This window comes from Coturnix japonica, chromosome 1, assembly GCF_054131305.1.
Source record: "Coturnix japonica strain WE chromosome 1, WE-NBRP24, whole genome shotgun sequence".
NCBI classification, from domain to species: Eukaryota; Metazoa; Chordata; class Aves; order Galliformes; family Phasianidae; genus Coturnix; species Coturnix japonica.
Genome location: NC_140663.1, coordinates 158,123,720 through 158,144,476, shown reverse-complemented (window position 1 = coordinate 158,144,476; position 20,757 = coordinate 158,123,720). Strand labels below are relative to the sequence as shown.

General features: G+C 39.3%; 1 long non-coding RNA gene across 3 annotated transcripts in view; it reads left to right on the top strand.

The window, feature by feature from the left end:
• The first annotated feature begins 14,665 nt into the window (after nt 1–14,665).
• Nucleotides 14,666–20,757, top strand: part of LOC107308229 (uncharacterized) — an 80,190-nt gene continuing 74,098 nt past the window's right edge. For all 3 annotated transcript variants that reach the window (XR_001552695.2, XR_014948935.1, XR_014948936.1), the window contains exon 1: nt 14,666–14,979. This is a non-coding gene — a long non-coding RNA (uncharacterized LOC107308229). The remainder of the gene's footprint in view (nt 14,980–20,757) is intronic.

Sequence of the window (20,757 nt, the reverse complement as noted above, 5' to 3'; positions counted from 1 at the left end):
GCATTCACGTGCATGATTCTATGATATAAAATCATAGAATCAAAGAATGGCTTAGATTGGAAGGGACATTAAAGATCATCCAGTTCCAGCCCCACTGCTGTGGACTGCAGCAGGTTAGGCTGCCCAGAGTTCCATCCAACCTGGTCTTGAATGCTTCTAGGGATGGGACATCCACAGCTTCTCTGGGCATTATGTGACAGTGCCACTCCTCTGATTAAAGATTTTTTTTTTCATAATATCTAATCAGAATTTATCTTCTTTTAGTTTAAAGCCATCCCACTATGTCTAATCACTATTAGATTATGTAGAAAGATGCTGCCCCTCCTGCTTATAAGAACTGGACAGCTGCAATAAGGTCTCCCCAGAGCCTTCTTGACTCCAAGCTAAACAAGACCTATTACTTCATCCTGTTTTCATAGAAGAGGTGCTCCAGCCCTGTGATGATCTTTGTGCCCCACCTCTAGATCTCCCAACAGCCCCACATCCCTCCTGTGCTGGGGGCCCCAGACCTGGGTGCAGTACTCCACATGGGATGTCATGAGGGTAGAGTAGAGGGGAAAATCCCCTCCCTTTCTCTTCTGGACACACCAATTTTGATGTAGCCCAGGAGACCCTAAGGTCTTCTGGGCTGCAAGACCACACTGCAGATTCATGACTAGTTTTTTGTCCACCATTTGTATGAAAGAGAAGAAGATGAGAGATATAGACGAGAGATGAAGATGAATGATTAAGACGGGTCACTTTAAAATTTCATAGACCTGATTATTCCCAATAGTAATTTATGTACTTAGGAGATATGGTGAGATTTAGTGGGAACATTTGTCTCAAAGGTTATCATCCTAAAAATAACCTTTGAAATGTTGAGCGCTTTTCACAATAGAGAGAATTGTCACTGCTGTTGCCACAAAGCAGCAACAGTGGTCTTTTTGAAAGCTAAAGATAGCTGCACCTACTGTGGTAGGAATTTGTCAGATGTCCCAGCCTTGGAAAGAAGAAGCCCTGGAGGTGGCCATAGGCAGCATTAGTAATACTGGTTGCCAAAAATACATGTATATTAGCAGTCTTTATAAAAGTTCTTGCTTAAAAAAAGACTCTTAAAAGGGTCAATTTAACATGAAAATAGCGGAGAGGTCACAGTGCTCCCAGAGAATGAAAGAATACAGCAGGGTATCTTTTTTTTTTTTTTAAAAAAAAAAAAAGAATGAAATAAAATTGCATTAGACACTCTGTCAGAGAAATAATCCACAGGATAGCCTTGAGCACTGGCAGTCCTGACAAACTGCAGTGGGTGAGATGTGTGGGTGGGTGTTCTTAATGTCATACTGGTGACCACCAGAGAGGCTAATAAGATCAGGTGAAGAGAGAGAAATGGAAAAAAGAATAAAACCCAGACATCCTTTCTAATGCTGTGAGATAGCAGAGGAGAAAGGCACTGCTGGAGGCATATCATACATTATGCAAGCAGTCACAGCTGTCCAGCTCATCCAGATCCTCAGTATGGTTAACACCAGTGTAACTAACGATGCCAAATGTATAATGAGTGAGAGGGGGATGGGAACAGCCTTAGTGTATGAGAAGCCTTGAGTTTCCATACAGAATGAAAACAGAAAAACTGAGAAGGACATCCAAACACTTCATAAGGATAAAACCTGCTGCCTAGGACTCTCACCAGGAGTTTGGTATTGCTGTTCCCTACTCCTTCTTGTCACTGGTGTGAGCTGAGCCATGTACAGGAAGCTACAGAGGGCCAAAAGTGGAAATGGTGGTAGAAAATGAAGTTACGATATTTCTGAAGGAAATGGTGAAGTGCTCATGATTGAAATGCACACAATGAAGCATGTGTGTTATCCAAAGATCCTGTAAGGTAGTCTGTAGTCACTTCTGCTCTCTCTTGATGGCTTAGGGGCTGTATCACACTGCATGTCCTACTGGACAGCCACTCTACTTCCTCATTCTTCCTCCAGCCTAGGCTAAGTCCTCTCCCACGGTGGGATGAAATAAATAGAATCACAGAATCATAGAGTCCTAAGAGTTGGAAGGGAACATTAAAGGTCATCTAGTCCAACACCCCTGAGATGAACAGGGACATGCACAGAGAGATGAGGTTGCTCAGGGCCTTATCCAGTCTTGCCTTGAAAGACTCAAGAGATGGGGCATCAACCACATCTTTGCACAACCTGTTCCAGTGACTCAATGTAAAAGACTTTTTCCTTATGTCCAACCTAAGGCTACCTTCTTTGAATTTAAAGACATTTCCCCTTTTTCTGTATCACAGATCCTGCTAAAGAGTGTGTCCCCTGCAGATTTTGAAAGGCCACCCCCAGAACTCCTCAGAGCCTTCTCTTCTCTAGGCTGAACAGCCCTAGCTCTCTCTGCCTGTCCTTGTAGGAGAGCTATTCCATCCTTTGGATCATTTTTGTGGCTCTCCTCTGGACACATTCCAACAGGTACATGTTTCTCCTGTACTGAGAACTCCACATCTGGATGCAGTACTTGAGGTGAGGCCACACCTGCACAGAGCAGAGGGGCAGGATCATCTTCCTTGCCCTGCTTGCCATACTTCTTATGATGCAGCCCAGGATACAGTTGACTTCCTGGGCTGCAAGTGCATATTGCTGCTTATGTCCAACTTGCCATCCACCAGTACCCTCAGGTCTTTTTTGACAAGGCCGCACTCAATCCTTTCATCCCCCAGCTGGTATTGGTGGTAAGGGTTACCTTGTCCCATGCGCAAGTTGTTGCACTTGGACTTTTTGAAACTCATGAGGTTCACCTGGGATCACTGTTCATGCCTGTTTTGGTCCGTCTGGATGTCATCCCATCCCTCTGATGTGTCAGCCACAGTTCGCAGCTTGGTGTCATCAGCAAGCGTGCTAAGGGTGAACTTGGCCCCACTGTCAATGTCATTGATGAAGATACTAAAGAGTATTGGTCCTAGAACTGACCCTTGTGAGACACCACTTGCCTCTGAGCTGTGGAGCAGCTTCGACACTTGCTGCCTCTCCTCATCCTTCCTCCCAAAGACTTGATTAATTTTTCTGTGCCCTTGTGCACCCAACATTGCTCTGATAGTACAACAGACTACTAACTTACAGAAGGGCTTGAGAGGTCATACTGGTATTACAAAAGGTGATGCTTTTGACAGACATGTCTGCTTCAGTATCAGTATGAACAGATCTCACCAATGTAAGCAGAAACTCACTAGCAGGTGTTCACCTTATCTGCAATTGCTGATAGAGCTCAAGAGGAATACCTTCTATGTTATCTTTTTCTTCCATATAAATGCTGAAAAAGCATCATGACACATGTTCTGTTTACAAAACCTGCTATAGCTTAAGAACTTATTTTCCAGAGCACTAATTACAGGAAACAGCACCAATCAAATATATAAGTGGGACAGTTTGGGTAGAAGTGGCCACAGCAGCATCTCTGCTGTTGCCTACTTTCTCCTTTAAATGTGGTTTTTCTAGTAGCTTCCTAATCTAAAGTTCTTCCATTCCATTTTCTTTCTCAGCTGACTCCCAGTCTCCTACAATGGCAAAATAACCTGTCAGATGACAACGAGCCATTTCAAAGACATATGAAAAAAAGGAAAATTGTTTCCATCCTCTTGAATGAATTGCCTTTATAGATCTGATTTCTACATTGATTGAAGTGGACTTGGTGCCTCAGAGCAAAGCAAACACATATGTTTAGGAAGGCTTTTAAACTACTTGGCACCAAATCACCTCTTGCCACCCAGAGAATATTTTTCAGCCTTAAGGGCTTCTGATGTATCTGAAGCACCGGCTTTCAGACTCCACATTTCTCTTTGAGATACAGTTGGTGGTGTGGTGCTACGTGTGACCTCAGACATCTGGACTCGCTGTCAGCCAGAATCTTCAGCGTTTGCAGCACCATACTGAGGCTCTTTCACATCAGATGGAGAGAAAAATATTCCCAGATATTGGCTCTCTCCCAGAAACTGTACTTCACTTGGATCACACCTCATGTGAATCTCTATATGAACTGAAAAGAGAGATGGGTTATTGGCTTATTTTACACAGCCTGTCTGTTGGCTTTATTGTAACAGACGACAGCTTCAGCCTGGAGGAGGCTTGACTACATGTTGCTTTCTGCATATATACTATTTTGCCTGCTGTTTCAATTTGATTCTTTATTTTCTCACTGAAGAGTATAAGACTAATAAAAACTACCTCACTTCCATAGAAAAGGTATATGGCAGTTGAAGATACTCCTGCAAAAAAAAGATAAAAGTGGGTACATCATAGAACAAAAAGTAAAGTCTGTCTTTATGTATACTTACAAACTAGGACACTATTTGAAGTAAAATCTGTGGATTTCTTCTGTCCACAGTTTCTGGAGAAAGAAGCCACAAATTGGTGTTAACACTGAATTGAATTGATGAGATTCCTCTACAAAATGTCCTTGTCGGAAATTTGCATTCAGGTCCTGTGGCTTTTGAAGATATTGTTGAAGAAGTGAGATGCAGTTAAGCATTTAACAAATAAACATCTGGGATAAAGTTTTCTAGCACCAGCTGAATTTAATCAAGCTCTGAGCAATGTCCCAAGTTAGTCAGCTTTCTAGTAATCCCTCTAAAGGTGCTGCTCAAACAAACTATCTCAATGAAAATGGATGTAAATGTTAAACAGGTATCAATCACAAATCATGTGCTTTGGTGGAAGCAAACCATGGCTTGCAATATCTCTGCAACGTGGCTTGGAGAAAGTATGCTTTTCTCCTGGTTGATGTCAGCTGTGGCAGACCCAAGTGTGGCACACACCTCTCTCATCGAACCTGATGGAATCCTAGGGCATCAGCAAAGACACTGATCACACAAGTCACAGATCTGAAACACCACAAGAAGTTTCAAATCTGTCTTATACACCCTGATGAATGCTACAAGGATTTCCAGATGGATGAACAAAAGTCAGCATCATGAGCAGATAAGAACAGATCAACAGATGCAGGCTGACATTGCTAGTAAGAGACCAGAGACTTCACATTAACTCTAAGAAGACTTGGAGTTGTCAGGCTTTGGCTGGGTTTGTCTTGGGCTGCCCACAGCTTTGTTTTGGCTTGTTTAGCTGTTATCAGCAATCTCCTAATGACAAGGTAGCCATTGCTTAATTTGTTTTATTGTTGTTTTGGGTAATGATTGCTTTGGGTAATCATCTGCTATAACCCTAATTTCTGAATAATTAATATTATTAATTGTTAATAACAGCATTAACAAGCTGTTGTTTTGTGTGGAACTGAATACTTGACACTAGCAAAGTGGTGCAGTGCAAAGGAGTGGTATTGTAGCAGAGGTTTCAACAAGGGATGACAGGGTGTGAAGTACTGAGGAATACTGGCAGTGGAAGAGCACAACATGGTACTGGAGACCCCAGACCTGTAAACAACTCATCACTGGTCAACTACCAATAGTGAAAGAAGTGACATCCTGAGAACAGGGAGAAAATTGTATGGTGTGATAGAAGATATATAGCGATAGCCCCATGTGGGGAGCAAGATGGAAACAACAGCAGCATCATACTCCTCTTGGCAAATGAGCTGGCATGCCAATGACCTGCAACACTGATGCACAGAAGATTTGCAGTTTGGGAAAAAGTGGAAGGTGATGCATAAAAGTGGGAAAAAGGGGCAAGTATTAAGAAGTGAGTGTAAAGCAATTCTACCTTTATTGTTATGGAGTCGTTTTTATAACGCTATGCCTTCCTCTGATGGATTTCCCCACAAACCCCCCACCTCCACCCCCCCCGGTAATAATTAGATTGTGACTAAATATAACTCATTGAATAGTTAAGATTTAAATTAAACTGCAAATAAATTCTTGGCTTTGTTTGAAAGTTGCATTTATTTCTGCCCATAGCAAGACTTTGAGCATAACGGTGACTGTTTATTTTAGGACTGGAGTTGATACTCGTTGGCATGTGAAGAATTAGACCAAGAACTTAAGAAGGACCATGGAGGAGGCTTTGCACCCACAGAGGTACAAATCTAGGAGATTCCAAACAACAAACAAATGAAAAATGTGAGATTAGAATTGAGACTTCAAGAAACAAAGGAGTTTGAGGAACAGTGGCTTGATGGAACTTGAAGAGGGAAAAAAGAGCTTTTGTCCAACAAAAATCTTTCAGGATATAGCACTGATAATTACCTTTTAGTGTCCCATATGGCTGAAAACAGTGCTGGTCAACATAGAATGATCTGATTAAGAAAGGTAATTAAAATTAAATTAAGAAAAAGAAGAACTATGGAATATGAATAAGAAGACTTTGATTGTCCTGCTCATTTCCTGCTTAGGGACTGTACTGTGATTCATGCAGATGGTTGGATTGTGTTCTAGAGAAAATTGCAAGGGGCTCGTAATCAGCACTCTCACTAGCTCCAGCTTGTTGTTGGAAGAGAGACTAGAAATGGGATCTTTCCCATCCCAGGGGACTGCTGTGACACTGGATTATGGATTACTGGCTACTCTTGAAAAACTCTCCTCTTACTTTTCTGTGATTTTTGTTGTTGTTGTTGTCTTAGGATTTCATTCAGCATCAGAAAATAATTGGATTTGAAGGTTTCAGAAAGTTTGCACTTTTCCAACCTTACTGAAATCTAGTGCTAGTTTCAATTTTCTGCCACAAATTGAATAATTCACATTGAGGAACAAAGAAGAAATGGGATATCATGATGAGTAAGTTAGTATACTGTGGAAGAGTTTTAATTTCTGAGTCCAAGGAATTGAAGTCAGAAGTACCTTGGCTATGAGACCAGATAGCAGACCTTCCCTACAAAGATCACCTGAGGATAGGAAACCCTCCCTGTAGAATCAGAAGGAGAAGTTGCTGCCATTTGTGCTTATTGCGTGACATTGTTTAGCACACATGAAAAGATCCTATTGTCCAGGTGGAGAGCTGCTCTAGCAGCCAATGAAAACTTTTGATGTGGGCCTACAGCCTCTTTATCCCATTTTTCTCATATTTCAGTACTGTAACAAAGGCCCAATGCTACTGATATATGTGTGTACTCATGTAATTTGTCTGCTGTTGGAAGAGATAATGTCAATGATACTGTCAAATATTTTTTGTCTTGTACTTTGGCACAAGCTTCATGACTATTTCTCTGATGGCAGTATCACTTAGAAGTAAGAAGAATACACAGGAGAATGACAAAAAAGTAATCTCTTGCAAGGATAAGTGGTTCTAAAAATGTTTTTCAGGTAATGTACATTCAGAGGGATTATTCTGTACTACAAACAATGTACTTGCAAGCACACTGTGATGATTGCTCTTGCTATGAACTGCATCTATGCTGTGTGCTCTTCTTTGGCAGTAGCAGAGGGATTTATGAGAACATGAGTAATTACTAGTTACCTCCATGGGTGTCCACTACCAGCAGTTCCATTTTCACCTGTGTGAGCTATCCACAGTCTCTAATATGGAATGCAATAGAGCAAATCTCATTGCCTTTTTATAAGTCTTTTACATTGTGTGGCAGCAGATGTCTAAGGTTTTAAATAAGAGTACTGTGAAAACAAAAAATGAAAACAGCTTGGATGAGTTCATAAGAGGTTGCAGGATTGTTTTTGTTTCCTTTCATGTTGATTTATATATATACATAATTTATAAATATTAAGTATTTTAGATATATTTCATAAACATTGAATTAATATGATATTGCTGTCCAGTAGAGATGTTAAACTGCCAGTAACAAATCCCTGAATCCTAAGTACCAAAGCATGTAGAAGTAATTATGGTTAACTTGACAGATATTGCTGTCATGAATGTAAAATAAGATATACCATCTTGGAGATAAATATAAAAAATGTACTAAGGAAAGGGGGAAAAAAGGGAAAGTATTAGAACTCTGGAAATTCATAGTGTCATGCTAAAATCCATTAGGGGATTGAAGGAAAATATCCCTGTAGGTGGAAGCCATCAGTTTAGCTCCCCGTTGAGGAGCCCATCTAGGCTCTGAACCCATAGGCAGAACTGCATCAGAGAACACCATCCGAGCACAGTTTCTACAAGGATTTTTCAGCCTGGATGCTCAGAAATCATGGTCCCGAGTCCAGCTTACAGACCGTGGTTTCATAACTCAACTCTTCAGCAGGGTAGATTAGCTCAGGCACAGCACCACACATCTGGAGCAGCTCTGCGCACATGCAAAATGATCTCAGTCCTCTCTGCATGTATTCATTTAGACAAAGTATCCAACTTCTTAAACACATTTTTACTGTAATTGCCAAATTCCCAGTGGTGACAGTTTTGACAGTCACAATCAAAATACAACCGTGTAGTAATAAGTCCTCATGTGGTAGCTGCTCATAAAGTCCTTGGTAGATATCAAGAGATAAGAGACATTAAGAACTTCTGCTTTAAGGTTGACACGACTTTGGTAAAAGCTATTTGAATGTTTAAGTAACAAATAATGTTGTTTTCTATACCTCTGGATATATATACCTTTCTATATATATATACCTTTCTATACTGGAAATCCATTCCAGTAACAAGAACTACATTTTTCTATATATATACGTTTTTTTTCTGTGAAAGAGTAGGAAGCTAATTTCCATGATCCTCAGAGCAGAGCCTGCTTAAATCGGTTTCTTAAGACACTTAGACAGTCTCAGGAAAGACTGATGTTTCCTCACCATGGCATATCCACTCCCAATGTAAAATCAATGAAAGTTAAGAAAAGATTTCAGTCTAATTCTTGTAATTATTTTCTTCTTTTGTTTATTATGGGGTTAAAAACAGTGGTTCCTACAATAATAGTGAGTCTTGTCACATATACATAGATGTGGACAACAGCAAATGTTTTACATGGTATTATCTCTCAGGCTTGGTTGGACCTGAGTCTTGTATGTAATTAACTGAAAAAACAGTATTAATCTTTTCCTTCTTCAGGTGCTGCATCTGCCTTCTCCTTCAGTAGCTGTAAAAAATGCACTTGTATCAAAAGGCACTTGCTTACCTTTTCTTCCTTTTGGAGAATAAAATATCTTAGACCTCATTCATTATTAACTATTTTAATCTTGTTAGCTATCATTCAAGATGTTTTTTGGAAGAAGAACCAGAAATGAATCACCGTGATCTTTTTTATCCAAAATATGTCTAGTTCTGCATAAAATTTCCCAATAAGATCATCAAGTTATTGCTGCCTTTTCCTCTATCTTTATCTCCTTGAGATGGTACAGATGTATATTACCTCTGGAGGAGCAATCATTTTGTGCATGTATGGAATCAGTGTCAGATTGGATCAAATCATTTCACACTTTTACATACAAATGAGGGAGAGAATAAAACAGTCCCTAATGTCTATAACTGGTTTCTTGAATCTTAACTTCTTGGTCAGTGTAAGCCAATGTAACGGGACACTCTTGTGAAGTTCTACAAAGAGGTCTTGTTGATACAGCCACTCTATTAAATCAAGAGGGGACTATGCAGAAAGACTTCCTATTGCCCACACCTGAAAACTGCTATTTTACTCCCTGTTTTTCCTTTGGACCACTCCAAGAAACACTTTCAATAGAGTAATAGAAAAAGGGGGAACAGTTTCAAACTAAAAGAGATTTAGATTAGATATAAGAAAGGCATTCTTCACTGTGAAGGTGGTGAGGCAGTGGCACAGGCTACCAAATGACTCAAAAGAATACTTAAACAGGAACAGTCATGTTCTACATCCTGGACCAGTTGCTATGATACACATAGCAAAAGTTCTACGATCTAAACCTTGCCTGAAGAACTACTGCTGAACTATGTCAGTGTGACCAGCCTGTTCTAGGTCAGGATAGCTCTGAATGGCACAGAGGTCTTCTCCATCTTCTCCATTGTTTGATCTTGGAGTGACAGACCCTTCTTTGAAAAGGATGCTTTTAATAGCTTAGATGTTTCTCTTCTGAGGTTTAGAAGCAGTGATACAGGGCCATCTGTTGATGTCCTCATCTGCTGTTGATTTAATAACAATGGTTGAAAGCAACTCTTTACCTAAAGCAAGAACCTCATATTCTTGTTTGGAGATCTAAATCTGCCTTAGTCCTGACATGAATGATATGCCCACATTGCCTCTAAACTCAGCACTCATGCAATTAATCTTTCCTGTACTACAGCTGGCTGTGTCAGTGAAACTCTGTTCTGTTTTTGAGGATAGCAAGGTTGTCATTTTGAGAAAAAATTATTGATGATGAAGGAGGAAAGCATGCTCTGAATACCTGCAGAAGGTCAGAGAAAAACATATGCCAAACACTCTAGGATTTAGGATCGTAGGTAGCAGTATTGTGCATATACTGCGATTGTCTTCATAAAAATTCTGAGCCCATTCAGTGATTTTTTCTTTTAATTTATTTTTATTTATTTATTTATTTATTTTGCATATTCCCATCTACATTGGGTCAGGTTATTTTTAATTATGCATTTCTCTTGCAACTTTTAAATGTAAAATTTCCTTTTTCAATTAAGAAATTCTTTTCAGTTAATGTTCTATGATAGAAAATGAAATTTCTATGTGGGCCAGACACTGCAGTATCTGAGGGAAATAATATCTGGGTTAACAGACAGTTTTAAGCATGTTCTCTCAGGACTTTTCCCCTTCAGCATTTTCAGCTCATCTGCCTCTTTCCTGCTTGTTTCTTCAGTACTCAGGCCAATTGTGATCTGCTAGAAAAGGGAGTCTGGGTGTATTAAATGATGTCTTTTCATAGCAGGTGACAATTTAGAATGATCTGTAACAGAAATGGGTTAGAGAATAATACCCAGAGTAATACTGAAGGTATGCAGAGTGGATCAAGACACAGTGCACAAGACAAAAAGGAGGCACTTTAGCAAATAACTAATTAAGTTGCTTTTACTGTATGTCTTTAATCTTAATTTTAACAGCAGTGCCAAAAATGAAGAGAAACCTTTCATTTTGTCACTGCAGTTGCTCCATACTTACTCATGTTATCAACCTAATAGGTAGACTACTAGCCTGTACATGACAGCTGGACTATTACTATGTAGTCTGTCTGTGACAGGGAGAGATATTCACAGTTGAAAAATCAATCAATCAATCAATCAATCAGTAAATGAATAAGATTGAAAAAAGGCAAGCTTTCATAGAAAAAAAACACAAGCACACATTTTAAGCTATAAAAGTTTTTGTATACAGTTCTTTGTTTCAAGAGTTCCAGACCTTCATTTGCAAACATGCAAACCTACAACACAAAATCCCTGGTCCCGAGCCAGTGTTATACATTCACTGCTTTTGATATCAGTGACCTCAATTTTCCTCCCAGCAGGAATGCTGGGGTGCACTGCCAATACTTTGGAGGTAGGCTGATGATATCCAAACCAAAGGAGTGCAGAAAAAAGGCTTATTTAGTGCCTGAAAAGCATTAGCAGGTTTAGTGAAAAAGAAATCCAAGTTACAATAACCTCAGGACTTAGAAATAAAACTCATGACAATATTGCATTGTGTCCTAATATACTATGATCTATCTCTTATCTGAAGAACATACACTTTGGACACTATAGAGGCGGTTTGCAGTACTTTGTGTTGACATAATGATGAACCGCAGTCCTACAGGACCATGTATAGATCATCACATTCACTCAGAACTTTAGACTAAACTATCAACCACAGCACACATAATAAAATCTCTTCAGTTCAATTATCTAGCCTATCCTGAGAGATCAATGCCTTCAGTGCTTACTCCACATTTAAGTTCTTTGTGATGGATGTAACAGTAAAGGTTTTCCATCAAAATAATTTTGAAAAGGACTTGCGAGTCATGTATTTGGGGCTTCATGTTAAATCTATTTAATCAATAAGTTAGACATGAGATTTCCTCATAAAATTATTTACTCTAAATGCACTGCAGTGGTGAAGATGGTAAGGAAAGAAACATTTTTTTTTAGGAACAGGAGCAGAAAACAGTGATTATTGTTTTGTAGATATAAAACTGTAAAATATGGAAATTTACCAGGAATTATTTTTTTGTCATTCTTAAAAACAACAACAACAACAACAACAAAGTTCATATCCATATAGCCTTGATACCCATATTAATCTGACTAAACTGATTTCTTTTATCTCAGTGTCATTTTGGAATTTTACATACAACTGAGATGTCCAGACACCTTTATTAATAACCAGTAACAACACAAGTCCAGTAGCCATAATCTCTTAGTAGAGGTATTGCATGATAAAAATGCCAAACTGAGATTCTGGAAACTGGGGATTCTATTTCATATTCTGCATGTGACTCTGACTAAATCACTTAATGGGTTATTCAACCCTGAAAAGTAATACCAGCACAATCTTACTTCACATATCAATTTTCTACATGTATCCATAATTACATCTGCTTGTGTTAGAGAGAAAAATAATTTTTCTGGTGTTAACTCCTCTGAGGCAACACAGATAAATGAGGGTAAGGTAGATTCCCTCTTCTGTATGAAGTGCTTGTGCTACTGCATTTCTAGTGTTGCAAAAACCCCAACACTCTGGCTGATGCTGGTAAGTTAAGCAGGGTAACTCAGGGCCTGTTTATGTCCAGAAAAATTTGTACTACTCTTTCTATTGCAAAAACAACAACAACAAAGTCAAATTCATTGTTGCACCTTAGACTGAATTTTCAAGAGTGCCATTTGGGAACAACAAAACTATTCTTATCTGTTGCATCGGTGTTGGGAACCAATGAGAAAATAGAAAGCTATAGTTTCAGTCTTAGAGTTCCGAATATTCCTGCATAGTAACCGTGCTCTACTTGCGGGTGAAGATCTGAGTTGTCAAAATGCTTTGATGTCCAAAGATGGAAAATGTGATCAGCATTCAACATTATCTGTATTTGAGTGATACTATTGCTGAGCTCTAGCTCTCATAGGAATGATGCACTGAGCACTGCATAAAAGCTGTGGTGTAGGAGCAGTGCTGCATTTGAGAGGAGGAGTGGGCAGAACTGGCAGAGAAAGGATCTTGTATGGAAGACTGCCACACCAAACAACTCCTGAACACAACAAGGTAGGGAGCTCCGTCTGGTGCTGGACACGTTGGAGGCAAAATGGACCCTCTTTGCCATTAAAAACAGGAAAGTTCTTCAGTCTCAAAGGATGAGTCACAGGAAATGCTACAAAGCTACAAAAAATGACATATGCTAAAGGATAACCTATTCAATCTTTTGTTCCAGAATGAAGGCAAAGACAGGGCAGAGACTGTGAACTCCAGAGCTATGTCCTCAGAAACAACCTTCCAGTCCAGGTGCCTTATTATCTGAAGGCCTCTGACTATGGTCCAGAACTGGCATAAGCAAATTAGAGATAACTCTGCAATTAAGCCATTCCAATGTAGCTGATAGCATTATACTATGACAAAAGCAGCACCAGAGTTTATTCCCAAGCCCTGTGGGTAATGACAAAAGAAGAACCAAATATATTCACTCACTTCACACATATTCATGCTGAAGAGTGTGTCAGCAACATGCAGTTTATCTCAGCCCACCGGGTTCTATCCATAAGGCATGTACAGAAACACATCACAACACAGTGATTAATCCTCCACCAGCAGCTCTGCTTTCTTAGTCACTTTATGGCTTGGAAGGCATCCATATTTAGAACTGAACTGAACTGACAATGGGAAGTGAATATTTTAAAGGATTAAATACATCATCTCCTTATTATTTATTTGCAACCACACAAACATTTACTTTCATACCTTAATTATCAAACACAAATCCCATCTTATCAGTGTACATATGTGTGAGACTATGAGTTTATTGGAAGGTGTGCAAGACAATTTTCAACTGCTTTGAGTAACAACTGGTTATATAAGTAACATGGTTCTCTCACTTTTTTCCCTCACTGTCTGAGTATAACTAACTGTCAGCATCTGGGCTTGAAGAAGCCAGTGATGTGCTGCATACTTAAGATGAGGGTGGTGGTTTAGAGATAAGTTGTAGCTAAGAGAGATAAGAGCTACATTAAACACTCAAAAATTCATATTTTCCAAACTACATAAGACATCACTTAGACAGGATCCTAAAAAATCCCCAGCCTCCTACACTATTGATATAAGTGCTGAATTTGAACTTAATTTTGGCTCACACTGCTCATATAAATGAATCATCTGTAAATGCTGGGCAAAAAAATATGAAAAACTGGTACGTCTATGGGCCTGAATGGGTTGACTCATCCAATCTTGCCCCTGGAGATGGTGTTACTTAACTAAACACTGCCATACTGGAGGCCATCAGTATGTTGTAGACATAACTGGAACTCCTATAGACAAAACTGTGAAGCAATGGTACAAAGTTGGACAGAAGCAAGGATCTGTTCAAGTTACTCTGTTACCCCCACAGGCAGTCCTTGCCTTTTGCATTATCCTGCTGAAGGTTAATAAAAGTTCATTTACTTTGGCAACACTTACCTAGCACACTCTCTGCCTCTATTCTCTTTTATAGATAGATTGTTCAAACACACTCCACACATAATGGAAGTTTATCTCTCTTTATTTTGGCAGGATGTTGTGACCTTTGAACTGAAATATCCACAGCCTGCTATCATAACAGAGCTGCTGACATATCAGTATAACCCAGCTTGGCAGGCATCCCTGAAAACACTACAAAAGTTTTATTGCTTAAAAAGTACAGCTTTTCACTAACTCGCTCTCTTTAAAGGGAGGAGGGCTTGTGTACACTATGATGAAAGGTGCCAGCCACTGTGAACTTGTGGAGGCTACTGAGACTGTACTTCAGAGGCTCATTGCTGTTTCCTAAGGAACGAGAGAAGATGGAGATGCAGAATGGCTCCAGGTGAAAATTAAATTGCAGGACTGGCCACTGACAATGCTGAAGAAGATAGCATAGGTCCTATATTATTTTTCCACGGGGATGGCCAAAAATGTGTAAGAAGTGATCGCATATCAGGGAGAGGGATTGTTGTTTGTCTGTTCTCAGATTCCAGAGAGATCATCCCAATGGCTGTTGAATCCAACTGTGGAGAGGTAAGGATGGTTTGTGTGATTTCTATGATTTAATGAAAAGATTATGGCAGCAAATCTAGGCATACTTGAGCTAGCTGTAAATTTACTAACTTGTGTCTTGATAACAATGGACTTGATTATTAGTTACAAGTATCTAAGATCCAGGAAAAGATTATTATCTGTGATGAATGTCATATTTACTGCAGGTAAGTACTGCTAGTATGTACTCTCGTTAGATACTTAGCCAATATATCTTGGATAACTTATATCTTGAACATTTAACTTGAGTGTTGCAAGCACTTTTGTGTCTGTTTATGAAAAGACAGAGTATGAGAGATGGAATCATGTCACATTGTAGGCCATCTTCCAGCAAAAGCATGAACATAAGCTCACTTCCTGATATCTATAGTTAAGTCCTAGCTCTGGTTTCCTGACAGGCTCAGCTGTTTAGTCAATAAGTGGTACATCATGAAGCGGTAGGACCAGGAGGGTTGCAATGTGAGTTATGATGACAGGGAATAGGTAGGAAATCTCCAAGCACATTCAGCAGTCTTTCCCTGTGACTTGGGAAGGCACTGGTAAAACTCATTTCCGTATGCTCTTTTCATCCTTCAAACGTTTCTATTGCAAATTAGCAAGATTTGGGTCACTCACACGACTCTTCAGGTCATCACTGAAACAATGCAGTTAAACTATTTTTTGGTCTGACTGTTTCAAACACTCTTTTAATGTGCACTGGCTTTTGCTTTCTGACTGATCCAATTGAGCTTGGCCTCAGGAGAGCCAAGCAGCTTCTGCTAACAGTGACTCCAAACAACCTTGTAAAAGACAGCTTACTACTTTTAACAGTCAAAATATCACGGAAGTTTGTTCACACCTTGGCTTATCTTTTAGGTTTTAAAACTTTTTCTTTTCTTTGGACACCTGTGATATTTGAACCTGAGGTGGACAGGATCTCCTGCATTACTGCCTCATTCTCCACACGTTGCCCTTCCCCAGATAGCTTTGCTCTTCACTTCTTGTCACTGGGAAGGTTCTTTTAATGGATGGGTGTGCTTTGATCTCAAGTTATAGAAATGGGACAATAAGCTTGTTAACCTGACCCTGAACCAGGTAGGTAGGCACTTCTAGATTGATAGCTTGCCCATTGCTCTCTGAAGGACTCTTGGTATTTTCCCTGGAGATATCTCTATCTCTGAGCAAGCAGGAAATGAAACATAGATTCATAAAGTTTAAGCCCAGAAGGGACCATTAGAGAAGTTTCTCTCATCTTATATATATATCAGAGGACCTTTAATTTCATCAATTTATCCTTGCAGTGAGTTCAATAACTTCTATTTGACTAAAGTGAGTATTCCTCCTAACAGATGCGAAAGATTTAAATTCATGCAGACAAAAAAAGTATAAAGCACATGAACAGAGACACGTAAAACAGTCACTGAAAAATAATACAGATATCTCCCTCATTCTTTGTAACCGTGTCTGACTATGCTATAGTCCTGACATGTTTTATTGTCCACATAAGTAATTCTAACATCCACCCAGTTTCAAAATAAGAGAACCTGAATATTAAAATATGTTTAAAACAGAGATTAGATACCATTATAACCTTGCTAGGTAGGTTCAAACTATGGTATGCTGAAATCAATACAAAAGTAGTATAATGATGTGTGCAGGGCTTTGTATGTCATCTGTTCAGTCTAAATTGTTAAATGAAATAAGGTTGCCCTGACAGTTCACTTATTATGTGTTATATCTCACTCCCCAGTGTTATGGCTCACAATAACTCTGTCCAAGACATGTTTACTCTTGGGGAGTCTTATACAAAACATCACTGGTGCAAAATACTCAAGAACAAGACATTAGAGAGTGAGAACTCATTCAGCTCCCAGTCTTCTTTTATTTATCAGTTTAGTTGTTGTTAGTGATTTTAAGTAGCGCACAAGAAGAGCTGAGGCTAGCAAGAAAGTCATTACAGTAAAGTGCAAAAGGGTAATGTGCCCCTTGATGCTTTCCTGCAGAGTAGAGAATGCTCCATTTTGTTATTAACCAAATTAACCAACTTATCTAGGAAAACTGGTCTTACTGTCAAACAAAGCAGTTCCAGTCAGTAACATATTTGGGCACTTATAAATTCTGTTAAGAAAAGGAATTGTTGAGATGTTGTCTTCTGTCTTCATGTATTAATATAGTGCAACTTCTTGAATGCACAATCACACTACCGTTCTTTCATAGTGTTTGTGAGATTTTGGATGATAGCACACCTCCAGATGGGATGAAATCTCAAGGAAGTTAAATAACATTGTAAATGTGGTCATAACATTCCTTTGTTTAAGACGTTGCAACACTTAAAATTGGCTTTTGTCCATGAGATTGAGAAAGGTTGTGTTTACATACCATTCAATTAGTAGATATTACAGTTACTGGCCTCTAAATGTTATGAAAACAGTTATGTCCAGGTCAGATATCTCCAGGACCAAATTACATAGGTTTATTTCCTGATGAATGCAATATGGAGTATTTTCAATCACAGAAAATTTGAATCTGGCACGCAGTTGTCCATGTAAATCCAAAAGGACAAATTTGAGTAGATTTTGAGCACACTTTCTATCAGCTTCTGAACCTGAGAACATGTTCATATGAAATAATTCAGACAAGCCTGGTGTTTCACCTTTGGCATAATTTATAACTTCATCTCTGGGAGTCACAGTCAGAATAAGCCTTCGTTCCTTTGAAAAATCTGCACTTATTATTGCTACCAAGACGAAGTTACAAAACCCTCAACAACATGAGGGAAGTACAGTTAAAACATGTGAATGTGTCCATCCAGGAAGAATAATCTGCAAAAATGGATCAATTTCAGGGCATCCCTGACGTAGCAGAACTTACACTTCTGTCTCAATCTGTCCCAGTGCAGCTGTTGTAAAAGGATTCTGCAAGAGACAATGAACTAGTTTATGGCAGAAAACAAGGGAAAAACATGCAAAAGAGAGGAAGGAAGGCAAATATGGAGAGCATTATGCTGTCTTCTGTGGGATTTCTTGATTTCCACAAAATTAACTTCATTAAGTTCTAATTTTAAGAATAATTATTTAAGTCCACTACATTTTATTAATGCAAGTGGTTCAGTTCTGGGACAGCAGTTTAGCATGAGGAATGAACATGAAGGGCATTGTACATGTTCACCCTGATAAACAATGACTTTAACTATGTCTCTACTTTTGAGGATTCCATCCAAGACTAAATTCAAGAAATTAAAGTTTCTGGTTTGTATTTTGTACCTGTGATTTTAAATTTTTCTTGGAGTGAGTGAGTGAGAGTGCCTGCTGATAAGAATGTGCCCTAATCTAGCTCAGCAACCCATCTATCAGTATTAATAACTATCAGCAGACTCATTAATGTGTTCCTGCTGTGTGTATCTCAACAATATGAATGTCATACTATGCAAAAGGTATCAGATAGTAAGGTAATTTGTATAAGTGGGCTCTGTGGTCTGATTATCATGGAAAGCTGAAATATCTTATGTTCTCAGAGCAGTTTCACAAACAAAGAACAAAGTTTTTTACTTTGGGTGCTGCTTCTATTTATGTTTTTGAATTACATGCTGTGTGTGAGTACTTGTATTTTACCATTTTATCCTGAGTTCAGTTGATGATTTTCAACATGGTTAATGACTTTTGAATTTATCTTCTTATGTGTATATTTCTTCTGAAGTCCAGTACATAACAAGAATATGTCTTTTTCTTCAAGGAAGAGGCCTTATTATCTTTCCTTTATGCATTCCTTCAGTTTTACTCAAAAGTAGGCTCTTTGTGAGAAAAGAATGAAGTCTGGTTACAAACATAAAAAGCATATAGAACTAAATTTCAGTTCTACAGCCATTATAAAAAGTAGTCTAACCATTTAGAGGATCTCATCTTGTCCATGATAGACTTTTTAATGCACGACACAGCACCACTAAAGCTTTCACCTCATTACCAGTGTTTGCACAGAAGTGCAAACTCATGTTTTTGTATAACTATAAATGAATGAGTGGGGTAATGCCAGGCCTTCATTTTCCTTTCTACGTGCATTTTTGTTCTTACTGCTTATAGAGTATCATCATATTCAACTGTAAAGGTCATAACTTCTTCGGTAATACTGCTTTTGTGATGCTTTAAAGTAAAAGAGGTGAGATTAAATTAAATTTTAGGAAGAAAGTTTTCAATTAGAATGTAGTGAGGCAGTTGCACAGGCTGCCAGAGGAGCTGTGTATATCCCATCCTTGAAGGTGTTCAAGGCCAGGTCTCTAGGCAGCCTGCTGGGTGGGTGGCAGCTCTGCCACATGACAGGGGGTTGGAACCAGATGATTCTTAAGGTCTCTTTCAACCCAAGTAATTCTGTGATTTGATGGTTCTATGAGTTGGAAGAGTGTCTGAAAATATTTTGTTATGTATATAAACAAACATCAGCATTAAAGTTATATCTTGTTTCCTGTTATATAAAAAAATAATTGTATAGTTAATTTGACTGACGAGAAAAAGATTTTTTTTATTAAGTGTCTGGGTACTCTGAGTCTCCTCAGTGTCCAGGAAACAAGTTATGCTTCTTTCATCAGTAATATGATTCTGTTTACAGAAATCATTGAGGTTCCTAGGGCTCCTTTTGAAAGCTCAGTTTCATAACCATGTCATTGTCTGGGTTTATGAGTGGTAAACACTATAATGCTACTCACTGGTGAGCAAAGGGGAAGTGTTATGTGTGTGTGCATATATGTGCTGTTTGCCACTATTGTCATGTGTACCTGCTTCTGGAGAGACCCAGTCTTCAGATGGCAAGCAGATAAATCAGCCTTTGCAGACAATCCACTTCCCAGGAAACACCTTCTGCAATGAGACACTCCCTAAGAATGGGATCTTTGCTGCCACAGTGAGATGAGATCCGTCCGGTTTCTTTGGAACATTGTCACTATTGATGAATCCATGCCTTATCTGGCCAAGAGGTGCTGACTTCCATCCTGAGGCCCAAGAGACTGGGTATTCTGTTCCCAAAGAGAGAGAACTGGGACCTGGGGATGGGAGTGCAGATCTGTGGCCTCAGCAGAGAGGGCAGGAGGAGCAGGGCTGTTGCTGCCTGTAGGGCACTACCCTGAGCAACCCTCTGGGGACAAGCTTCAATCTGCTCCTTTAATCGCTTTAGGTGTTGAAGACGTTATCATGAATATCCTTAGGTACCTATGCTGCACATTTCTGCCCATTCTTTGACTGTCTGAACTCTTGTTATGGGGCTGCTGGTGGTGAGTGAGTGGTAAGAAGCTCTGAACTGAGAATATCCATCCTCATGATCAGTAGATTCAGAGCCATGATGAGCCCCTATCTTTTCCACAGTGCTACTTGAACTTGTATGGTCCCAGATATTCCATTCCATTTCACCTCTCAAAGCAAATAGTCTCTGGGACAATGCTGTCCTTGCAGTGTGATTACAGGGTAGACAGAGACGGGGAGGGCCCTTACACAACACAGCTGGTGGCTGGAAAAGGTGAGCAAGCTACTCTGCCAGGCTGGGAAGGTGACCTGCAGTGACTTGTGCAGTGGAGACTGTGCTGCCAGCCCCGAGCAGCTGCTGGCAGAGTCCCTGCTGTGGTGCTAAGAAGAGTCAGTTCTTCACATCTAATTGATGATTTTGAAACATGACAGATATATTGATGCTCTGAGAGCCCACAGCCTTGGAGGGTGTTCATAGTTTACCTAATACTGTGAGTTGCTAAGACAGATGTAGTTCTGCCAACAACAGGGAAAGAAATGGAGCCAATGATGTGCA